Below are 11,197 nucleotides of genomic sequence, written 5' to 3'. Positions count from 1 at the left end.
CCAGGCGCAGTAGCTCACGCCTGTAATCCCAGCACTTTGGGAGGCCAAGGTGGGCAGATCACAAGGTCAGGAGATCGAGACCATCCTGGTTAACATGGTGAAACTCCGTCTCTACTAAAAATACAAAAAACTAGCCAGGTGTGGTGGTAGGCGCCTGTAATCCCAGCTACTCGGGAGGCTGAGGCAGGAGAATAGCATGAACCCAGGAGACAGAGCTTGCAGTGAGCCGAGATTGCGCCACTGCACTCCAGTCTGGGTGACAGAGTGAGACTCTATCGCAAAAAAAAAAAGAATGTCTATGTAGAAAATCTTATGAAATATGTTTAAAGGGTATCAGGATTAGTGAGCGAGTTTAGCAGAGTTGCATTTTATAAAATCAACACATAAAACTATTTTATTTCTCTATACAAGCAACAAGAAACAGAATTCGAAATTTTAAGACACTACTATTTACAGTAGCTTAAAAAAATATTAAATACCTGAGGTTAGGTATGACAAAAGGTACACAAGACCTGTTCAATGTTAATCACTGAGATAAATCAACAAAGACCTAGATAAATGGAGAGATATATCATGTTCATGAGCCAGAAGACTCGATACTGTGAAAATGTCATTTCTCCCAAAATTGACCTAGAGAATCAACACAACCCCAAAAGGAAACACCAGTCAAAATTCTCAAATTCCTTTTTTGTAGAAATTGAAAAACTGATTCTAAAATTCATATGGAAATGTGAAGGACCTAGAATAGCAACAACTACTTTGAAAATAAAGAACATAGTTGGAAGACTAACACAACCCACTTTCAAAATGTATTATAACACTATAGCAGGAGTTAGCAAATTAAGACCTGCAGACCAAATTCAGCCCATGACCTGTTTTTTACAGTCCTGAAGCTAAGAATGGTTTTTATATTTTTAAATGCTTGTTAGAAACACACACACACACACACACACTACAGAGGACATATGTGCCCCATAAAGCCTAAAATATTTACTATCTGACCCATTATGGAGAAAGTTTGCTGACCCTCAAGCTACACTAACCAAGACAATGTAGTATTGTCAAACAGACACACAAATAGATCAGTGGAGCAGAAGAGAGAACCCAAAAATAGACCCACACATATAAGGACCACTGATTTTTTTACAAAGGTGCAAAGGCAATTCAGTGGACAAATGATAGTTTTACTATCAAATGGTGCTGAAAGAATTGGATATCTACGTGCAAAAAAAGTAAACTTTGGTCTATGCTAAACTTTGCATAATATACAAAAATTAACTCAAAATGTATTATAATCTAAATGTAAGCCTGAAATTATATAACTTCTAGAAGAAAACATAAAAGAAAATCTTTGTGACCTTGGATTTGTCAAAGATAACCCTTAGATATGACACTAAACCAAGATCCATGAAGAAAAAAATTGACAAATTGAACTTTAACTAAATTTAAAATGTCTGTTCTCAAAAGTCACTGTTAAAAGATTAAAATACAAACCAAATACTAGAAGAAAAATTTGCAAATCATGTATCTGATAAAGAATTTGCATTAGAATACATAAAGAACCCTGAAAACTCGATAATCAAAACCTAATATGTTTTAAACAGGCAAAATATTTGAACAGACACTTCACTAAAGAAGATATAAGCATAGCAAATAAGCACATGAAATGAGGGTCAACATCATTAGTCATCAAGACAATGCAAATTAAAACTTCAGGTAAATACCACTACACATCTATCAGAATGACTAAAATTAAAATTATTGGCCATACCAAGTATTGGCAAAGATGTGAAAGAAATGGAACTCTATATTGCTGACAGAAATGTAAAAATGGCAGAACTACTTTTAAAAACAGTTTGGCAGTTTCTTAAACATATGAACGTACACCTATTATGATCATGCCTAGGGGTAGTTCCAAGAGAATGAAAATATGTGTCCATATAAAGACTTGTGCCCAAATGTTCATAGCAGCTTCATTTGGAGTAGCAAGAAACTGGAAGCAAACCAAAGAGCTATCATCACATTAATGAATAAACAAACTGTGATATAACCATACAATGGAACAGTATTCAATGGTGAGAAAGAATTAACTATTGAAAATGCAACAACATGGATAAATCTCAAAATACTTATGCTATGTAAAAGACATCATACCAAAAAAAAAGAAAAAGTACATACTCTGATTCCATTTATAGAAAATACTAGAAAACAGAAACTAATCTATTTGACAGAAAGCACATCATCCTGGGGATATGGAGAGGGCAGGCAAAAGACATCAGGAAGAAGGGAAGAGATGCAAGAAAACTTTGGGAATGACGAAGATGTTCATTATCTTGATTGCGATAATGAGTTCTCAATTACATACATACATCAAAACTTAGCAAATTTTATGCTTTAAATATGTACATTTAAGTTATACCAACTACACCTCTATAAAGCTGTTTTTAAAAGTAAGGCAAGCTACAATTTTTACTTTGCTTCAAAAAAATTAAACTAATTTTTTACTTAAAGCAAATAAACAAACAAAAAACACTGCCATTTAAGTACTGAGTGTGATAGAACACAAAATTTCACTGAGACACAAACATAAAGCAGAGAAAAATCCAAGACTACCCATCATTTGTTAGCAAATATAAATCATTTGGGGAAACTCTGAATATTGTACACACCATATTTCACTCTCCACCCTCAGTTCCATCTTGGACATTCTCTGTGTACATTAGTATGCAAAAGACTCCACAGGTCCTGAGGAAGGAAACTTACTTGACTGGCCCAGGCCCAATTTTCCCAGATAACTGTTAGTATTCCATAGAACTAGCATCCATGGTTACACTTTAGAAGACAATTTTATAGACTGTAGGTGTTAGCAGACATGAAGTGAGGGTGATAGGCACAGCAAGGAAAAGAGGGATTACTTCTAGCCCTAATATTTTATTAATCTACGACACTCAAAAGTTGGACTATTAAGCTAGACCCAAGTCAAGATCAAAATACATGCTAGAAACACTCTCAGAACATTTTAATTACATTTTAAATGTCATAAAAAGGGGGAGGAAATAAAAAGAGATGATAAGGTCCAAAGTCAATAGACATTTGCCTTTGCTTCTTACAGGTTTTACTATATTCTGTCCTTGACAAATTTCTGTATTATCTTAGCTGTGAATTAACCTCTATGCTTTGCAGACTAAGTTAATCCTTCTGTAAATTTTACATCTTTATGGTTCCATGTCTAAAAGGATAACCATCACCAAGTTAAAAATGCAAGCAATAATTTCTAATTTCTTTTTTTAAAGAATCTCTAAAAGTCATTTTAATTTGCATTATATATTTCTCTCAACTGTTTTAGAGAGACAGAGACTAGCTTTTCATTTTCAAGGATTGATGGACAATCATCCATGAGCTCTTGAAGTTTAATAACAGAAAACTGTACTTGTTTTTCAAATCATTTGGCTACTGTAAGAAGCTGCAGGTCACAAAATGCACATTCAGTAAACTACAGTCCTATTGGCAAACCTCGGTTTGAGAGTGCAACAGGAATACTCACTGCTGGCAATCCTGCCATGTTTAGAGCCTGTGTGAAACTATCATCCTGGGCACTTCTTGTTCTGTTGTCTTCTTTGATGAACTCCAAGTATGGTACTGCCTCACTCAAGGTGGTGGGAGTTAGCAAGACATCTACTCCAGAGTTAAAAGCGTTCACAAAATCATTAGCAATGAGGTATCTCACCTTCTGTGCTTTGATGAAATAATTTTCATAGTTTTTTTTAAACAAGAAAAAGTTTCCTGAGAGAATTCTTCCTCTCACCACATCACTGAATCCTTCTTATCTGGTTGCAGCATACCTGGCTTCACTGGACACATCAATTTCACATCTGTGACCATATCGTAGCCCATCAAATCTTGCCATATTTGATGCTGCTTCCAATGTACACAATACATGGTAGCAGACAACTGAATAACTGGTGTGAGGAAGGGATGCTTCAATTACTTTGGCCCTCACAGACTCAAAGAGGTCAGCAACTTTGGACTGAAGAGATTGTACTTCACTGATAATTCTGGTACAGGATATTTTTTGGAATTCCTACACATTGTTTGTTTACATCTGTCAAACTGGGAAGTATGAATGGTTTAACAGGATCTTGTACTGTGGTAGAATCCTTGGGGTCACGTCCAGCCAGTACACCCAACACAACTGCTGCATCATCTACACATCTGGTTAAGATTCCTGGCAGATCCATCAAATTCACCAGGGAGATGAGACCATGATGGGAAAGTAAGCTATAGTTTGGTTTGAAACCAACAGGTTTAATTTTCCTCAGATCTGTATTCCCATACTCCTATTATAGTTCATGACACATTGCATTATAACTATATGTTAATGTATCTGTCTTCTTTGCTCTTGAAGGCAGACACTGTCTTATTCAACACTCAATAAATGTATTTTAAATTGAATTATCATCGTTAATAATATATTAATGGTTTTCCTCAAAACACACACACACTCTCTCTCCCTCACACACACAGAGGGAGGGAGTGGGAAGGGGGAGAGAGACGGGGAGAGAGAGAGAGAGAGAAACTTAGGAGGAGCTTTAAGAGAAGGTTACAGTTTTAGCTCTTGCCTTTTCATGGATTACAACCTAAGACAGATAGTAAAGACAGACATGGATGATCAGAGTGAACTTCCATAGTATACACCTGAAAAAGAGGCAGTCAATGAACAGATAAGATAGTAAATAAATCAAGACTTTTGCCTGCAGCAGTTAAAGCAAAAACCCTAGTACAAAAGAAAATTACATTGGCTCAAAGACCTAGAAAATTCAAGAAATGTATCTGACTAAAGGTACAGCTAAACCCAGGGTTTCAGATTATATCGCTTGGATGTCTAATACCCATTTGAAGTCTAACATGTCAAAAACCTGAGCTTCTTCTAATCATCCTCCAGAATCCACTCCCCACTGTGCCTTCTGCATCTCAGGAAATGGCAGCTCCATTGCCTCAGTTATTCAGGCCAGGAACCCTAGAGTCAGTCTTGATCCCTCTCTTTCTCTGACTCTCCACATCTTCATCATATTGTAGGCTCCACCTTCAAAATACATCCTGAATGCAATATTCTTACTACATCTCCTAAACCAAATCATTCCTCACCTAAATAAATATCCTTTGCCTTCCTAGGGTCACTTTTCAACATAGACCAGAAAGACAGTTTAAAGTAAGTCAGATCATGTCTCCTCTTTGCAAAATCCTCCATTGCCTTCTCATCTCACTCCACACAAAAGCCAAAATCCTTACAATGGCCTCCAGGGCCCCATGCTATAGGGTTCCCTCCCCTCTCATCATCACCTCCTCATCTCCCCCTCACTCTGCCCCCGCCACACTACTCTCCTTGCTCTTCTCTTACTCAAAGAGTAAGAGACTGAGCATGTTCTCATTCTCAGGCCTTTGCATTTGTTCTTCCCTTTGTCCAAATATGCACTTCCTGCAGATGTCTGCATAGCTCACGCTCTCATCCTGCAGACCTTTTCGTAAAATCATTTTCTCAGAGAGGCCCTCGCAAGCTGTTCTTTCAAAACCACAACAATCCCCACCACCCAATTCTCTATTTTCCTTCCTCATGGTTTATCTCCACAGCACTTATCAAACATGCTACCTAATGCACTGAATTGTGTTTATTGTCTGTCTCTCCTTGCTAGAATGTAAATTCCTTTCTCCATTGGTAGATACTCATGTGTTCCAGGAAGAGATGATGGACAGTTGCTCCTTTTCCACCACAGTTCAGTACAGCATTGAACTATGTCACCTGGACCTGAAGTTTTATAGGGTTTCTTATCAAAAAACGATTCTCTCAGCTTTTTCCAGTGTTCCCTTTTCCACTGGGGGTCAGCCCTAGTCCTGGAGCCAGGATGTAGAACAAGACACCATCCCATCCCCAACTGGGACCATATAATATCCATCCTCCCTGCTTTGATAACAGAACTCCTGAGTTTCAGCTGGCAGCCTATGTGGCCATGTGCATAAACCCTGAACAACAGAATGTGAAAAAATGATGTGTGCCACCTATGAGTTGTACCCCTGAAAAGAAATGTGTAAGTACTTCCCTGACCCTTTCTCTTTGATTTCCCTGTTGCTGGTGAAATAACAAGAATTATCATCTGCCTTGGACTCTGAGGTGGGAGCTCTAAGTGGAGGACTTCACTGACAACTGGCAGCCCTGGCCCACCTCCTCCTGTACAGTGATACAAGGAAGAGAGAAACTTCTATCTCAGTTAAGCCATTATATCTTGAAGTTTATTTGTTATAGCAGCCTGGCTAAAACCCTAACTAATACAAAAATTACACTGAGAATGTCTTTCTTGCCTTTGGGTATTTTGGGAGCAAAGGAAAATAACTGGAGGTTGAAGAAAGGGAGTAGAAGAGAAACTAAGAACTACTCAGTTCCAGACCCAATTCTTCCACAGAAGGCTGGGGCTTCTCATATCATAAAACATCAGAGCTCCTACTAGTACCGGTATGAAATAGCCTCAAGCAAAACTGCTGATATGCTGTTGTTAGTTAATTTTTAAAGGTTTATATATATGCAAGTGTTATAAATGTAGACTATTTATGGAAGAATACCAACAAATTTCTTAGGTGGCTACCTCTGGAGATGGGGACTGAAGGATAGGAAGACAGTGTTGGAGGAAAAGAACTCACTTTTGGATGCTTTCTGAATGTTATTTCACTTGTAACTACTAAAAAATAACAACATTTAAACCTTAAGAAGTCAACAAGCTAAAACTAATTTTTAGAGAGGATTAAAATCTCAGCTATCAACCCTTTATCTCATATGAATGATTTTCACCCTTTTTGGGTGACCATAGCTCACAGTGGCACAATGAGAAAAAAATGTCGCATTTTTGAAGACCATTGTTATCAGTGGATGTGAAAGCAAATTTCCTTTTGGACATAAGTATGCATAGCTTTCAAATGGCACAAGAAAAATCAGGTCTTTCCTCAATGTATTTTTTTGTTTGCTGCCAGTGGAAGCAGAAATCACCAGCAGCCTAGCATCCTTGAAACTTTCCCTCCTTTCCCCCGACATCATCATCATTTTATAAAGGTCATCCCACAATGAATGGGTTGCCAAGTCAGGGTGAAGGCAGCTCCGCCACGGCCCTCATTACGCTGATCTGTGCTGTCTTCCATCCCTCATCAGCAGCGAAGTCAGTATTTCATCTGGGAGCTAAAATTAAGTCATCACCCCTCCTGTGAGCAACGCTCCTCCTGAAATAAAAATTTTACAACATTAGGTTGGAGGAGGATCACTTAGCATTTGAAAACACTTCCCCTGTGACCTTGAGCTTTTATCGCTTGGGAGCCAAAATAAAATCTCTCAGGCAAGATTTATGAATAAACAATTAACCATGAAAATAAAAGCAGCACTGAAAAAGAAGTAGGTCCTTTCCATTTACAGCCAAAGTTGGGGTGTGTGTGTGTGTGTGTGTGTGTGTGTGTGTGTGTGTGTGTGTGTGTGAGACTTTCTCTTTTATGCACACGGTGTTTTCAAGAAAAGAAAATCCAAGATATAAAAGCCTGACCTAACCACAAGAGCCATAAGACATTCGGACAGATTCTGCATGGCCTGCTTCTTCATGGGCCTTCCTGGATCCTCAGAAAGTACCCAGGCCACCCAGACACTGAGCAGCAAGGACAGCCCTCACTGCTCTCCATCCTCCTGGGACTGGCTTCTCCCCACCCCACTCCACCCTTCCCCTCAAGAGCAAAGAGTGTTTCCCCAGTGGTCCACCTGCCAGCCAAGGTGGGTCTGAAGGAGAAGCAGCAGGAACTGAGTCCTGCAGAGAAGACTCTGGGCTCACACATCCCCCATCTCAGAGCAGGGCTCTCTAAAAGCAGTTCACCCAGTGAAACAAAAATGACAACACTGGGGAACACTCAGCTCAATTTCAAGGCAACCAGGAAAAATAATCACAAATTAAGAGAGCTCTCTCCCTCCTTTAAATGCAAACTCAGCATGTGGAGGAGGAACGCAGTCCAGTCTTCAGTTCCAGCTGTCAAAAGCTCTCTCTGAAGAACTGCAGTGCCTTCCTCTTCCTGAAATGCTCACCTCCTGGTGAGCTGCCCATCCCAGTTCAAGCAAAGAAAACACTTCCAGCATGAATGACAGGAATTCAAAGAGATGAGGCCTTGCTGCCTCCCGGTGAGAAAACTGACTGAGGGGCAAAGAGCCCAGGGATCTCCCTAGCCTGTCCCAGGGCGCACAGTCCCTGAGGAAGCATGAGTCTTGAACTTCATCCCAACATTGGAAATCTAAACTTTTTCTTTTTCATCTTCACAGCATCTATTGTTTTTCTTTAGACTGCTCTAACCTGCCTCCCTGCTGACTCATTTTTGTCATGTATTCTCTAAAGAAAGATAATAGACCAAATTATTCTGAAGCATAACTGCCTGTTAAAAGTCAGAAAAAGAACTTGCCCAGCCTCCTCCTCTGAAGCAGGCGCTCCTCACAGGGTGGACGGGAGGCAGGCCAAGCCTACAGGCTGGTGGAGAGCCCTGTTCCTGCAGATAAAAGTGGCAGAAACACTCCTCCCATCAAAAGAAGTCAAATAAAGGTTAATCTTTTACATCCCCAATCTTCCCTTCAGAAAGGAGGTTAATTTTAAGAATTCCTCTAGCAGTTGAATAATCCCTAAGGGTTCTTCTGTCTTCACTATTCCAGGATTCCCAAGCTTCCTACTTTGCTCAGGAGGTCTTCGGTGACTCTGCATTTCCATGACATTTCTCAATATTAAAGTTCCCTGAAGAACCTTAGGAGGCAGGATTAACAAAAGCACTTTGTCTTACAGTTAAAACTGTAAGACAGTATTAACAAAAGCACTTTGTAAACCCTATGCATGCTACTAATGGCAGTTTGCTCGTCCAAAAAACTGCTCACTTCTGTTTCCCTATATTCCAGAAAAACTTCAGCTGCTATTTACCTTATTCTTAAATCAAGTTTTTTATTTGATTCTTGCCTTCGATATTTTTAAGCAGCTCCACTGAGGTATAATTGGCAAAGAACAAACTGCAAATATTTTAATTATACAATTTGAGAAGTTTTAATAAATATAAACACCATGAACAACCTCTATAATCAAGATAATAAACATATTCATCATCCTTAAAAGTTTTCCCAGGCCCTTCTTACATCAACTTATGAGCAAAATAACATTGTTTCTTACCCTAGACCTAATCATAATTAGCTGTGTGACCTTGAGTCTCTTTGCAAGTTTTCATCTTTTCACCTGTTCAAGGAGAGAATTGTATCAGATGATCTTCCTAGTCCTCCAAGACAAAGCCTTCTATGAATCTAGGCTTGAAATCAACCTTCAAGGACAGAGGTCACCCGTGAATTTCCTCATTGTTTTTTCTGGCCACAAAATTTATTCTCAAGCTATGGCACTCATGATGATACACATGGCATCATAATATTTATTTTTGTTTCTAAGTAGTTCTACAATGTTGCCTCTATAATAGGACCACTTTCATGGGTCAGTGACCTGCGCAGCCACACACGCTCAGAAGGGCCATGCTGTTGAAGTTCAATGCTCCGCAGCTGCCATCTTGAAATTCTTAATAATTTTGTCTTTGAATTTGTGGTTAGTAAATGAAGTCTAATGAGACCATGGAGCTGCAGGCTTGGAGCTTTGACTCACATACGCTCCTACGTGCCACCACCTCCCTACCTGCTTGCCTTTTCAGACAGGCTCTCAGCAGTCCACTCCCTAACCCCTGGTGTCCTGGCCCAGTCTGACCTCCTCATTCCTGAGACCAAATTGCATCAACAGAAGACGACTGCATTCTGCTGTCATTCTTTACCCCAAGGAACGAGAGGATCAGGGTTAGACACTCACCCCATGGCATCTTGGGACAGGACAAGACAGCATCCATCCTGCACCAGGCTGACAGCACCACTACATGTTTGGTGGGTGACCAGTGGGGAGGGATGTATCATCCACCTCAGTCTAGGTACCAAGTACATCCAAGCAGGGGTTAGAATAGAATAGCCAGCATGTAGGAAGGGGAGACTGACTTTGCCATCCCATCCAGCCCCACATTTTTATTTTGCACTGGGATCCACAAAGTATGTGCTTTTTAAAAGAATATTATGAATATAAATTGCCTGTTGCAGACCAGGAATCAACAAGACAGCCTCCCAGCTGTGCCCTTTCAAGAGGTCATGCAGGAAATCACATTGCATAGTGCTAAAAGCAATGACTATTTAATGATCCTCTGGCCCTTGATCATCCTGTCACTCAGGGACCGGCAAAGACAGGTGAAGAATCTCCAGCTGGTTTAAAGAAAAGTGTGAAATGGTGTTAGCCAAGTTGGAGCTGAGCTATAGCAAACTCCAGGCTGGATCCTGCCTCTAAATTGCATCTAAGTATATGCTAAGCCTACCTGGTCTGCTCTCAAATGTGGACTCTGCCCCTCCTCTCTCGATAACTCTGCCACCACCTCACTGCTGCCTGAGATGGCTTGGTTTTAAAAGAAAATAGTACCTGTATTAGTTTACTAGGGCTGCCATAGTAAAGCACCACAAACTGGGAAGCTTAGAACAGCAGAGCTTAATTGTCTCACAGTTCTAGAGGCTAAAAGTCCAAGATCAAGGTGTCAGCAGGACTGATTCCGTCTAAGGATTGTGAGGGAGAGTCTGCTCCATGCCTCTCTCCTAGCTTCTGGTGGTCTGCCTGCAATCTTTGCCATTCCTTGGATTTTAGATGCATCACACCGATCTCTACCTTGATATTGACATGGTGCTGTTCTTCTTCTTATAAAATGTTCCCCTTTTAAAAAAGCAAATTCATGTTGGATTAGGAATCCACCCTACCCCACTATGACCTTATTATAACTAACTAATTATATCTGCAATGACCTTATCTCCAAATAAGGTCACATTCTGAGTTGTTACAGGTTAGGACCACAACATACATTTTGAGATGACACAATTCAACCCATAACAGGAGCCCTGAGTAGACCATCAGAGACAATGCTTCAGTAAATCATTACTCCTGGGAGAGGAAGCACGCTGGCTGACTCAAAATTCACACTAACAGTGAGCAAGTTTCAGAGAGAAGAGAAAGCAAAACCTAAGGTCCTTTGGCTCTACAACACAGTTGGGGTACAGAAGAAAAGGTTGGAGGGAGAGAGAAGAAAGGGGAAT

At 40.0% G+C, this 11,197-nt stretch overlaps 1 pseudogene; it reads right to left on the bottom strand.

The window, feature by feature from the left end:
- Positions 1-3,310: 3,310 nt before the first annotated feature.
- LOC103231011 (glutamyl-tRNA(Gln) amidotransferase subunit A, mitochondrial pseudogene) lies at positions 3,311-5,613 on the bottom strand (annotated as a pseudogene).
- Between the last annotated feature and the right edge of the window lie 5,584 nt (positions 5,614-11,197).

Source organism: Chlorocebus sabaeus, chromosome 25 (assembly GCF_047675955.1).
Source record: "Chlorocebus sabaeus isolate Y175 chromosome 25, mChlSab1.0.hap1, whole genome shotgun sequence".
In the NCBI taxonomy this organism is placed as follows: domain Eukaryota; kingdom Metazoa; phylum Chordata; class Mammalia; order Primates; family Cercopithecidae; genus Chlorocebus; species Chlorocebus sabaeus.
The sequence above is the reverse complement of the archived record's forward strand: the minus strand, read 5'-3'. Positions and strand labels throughout refer to the sequence as shown.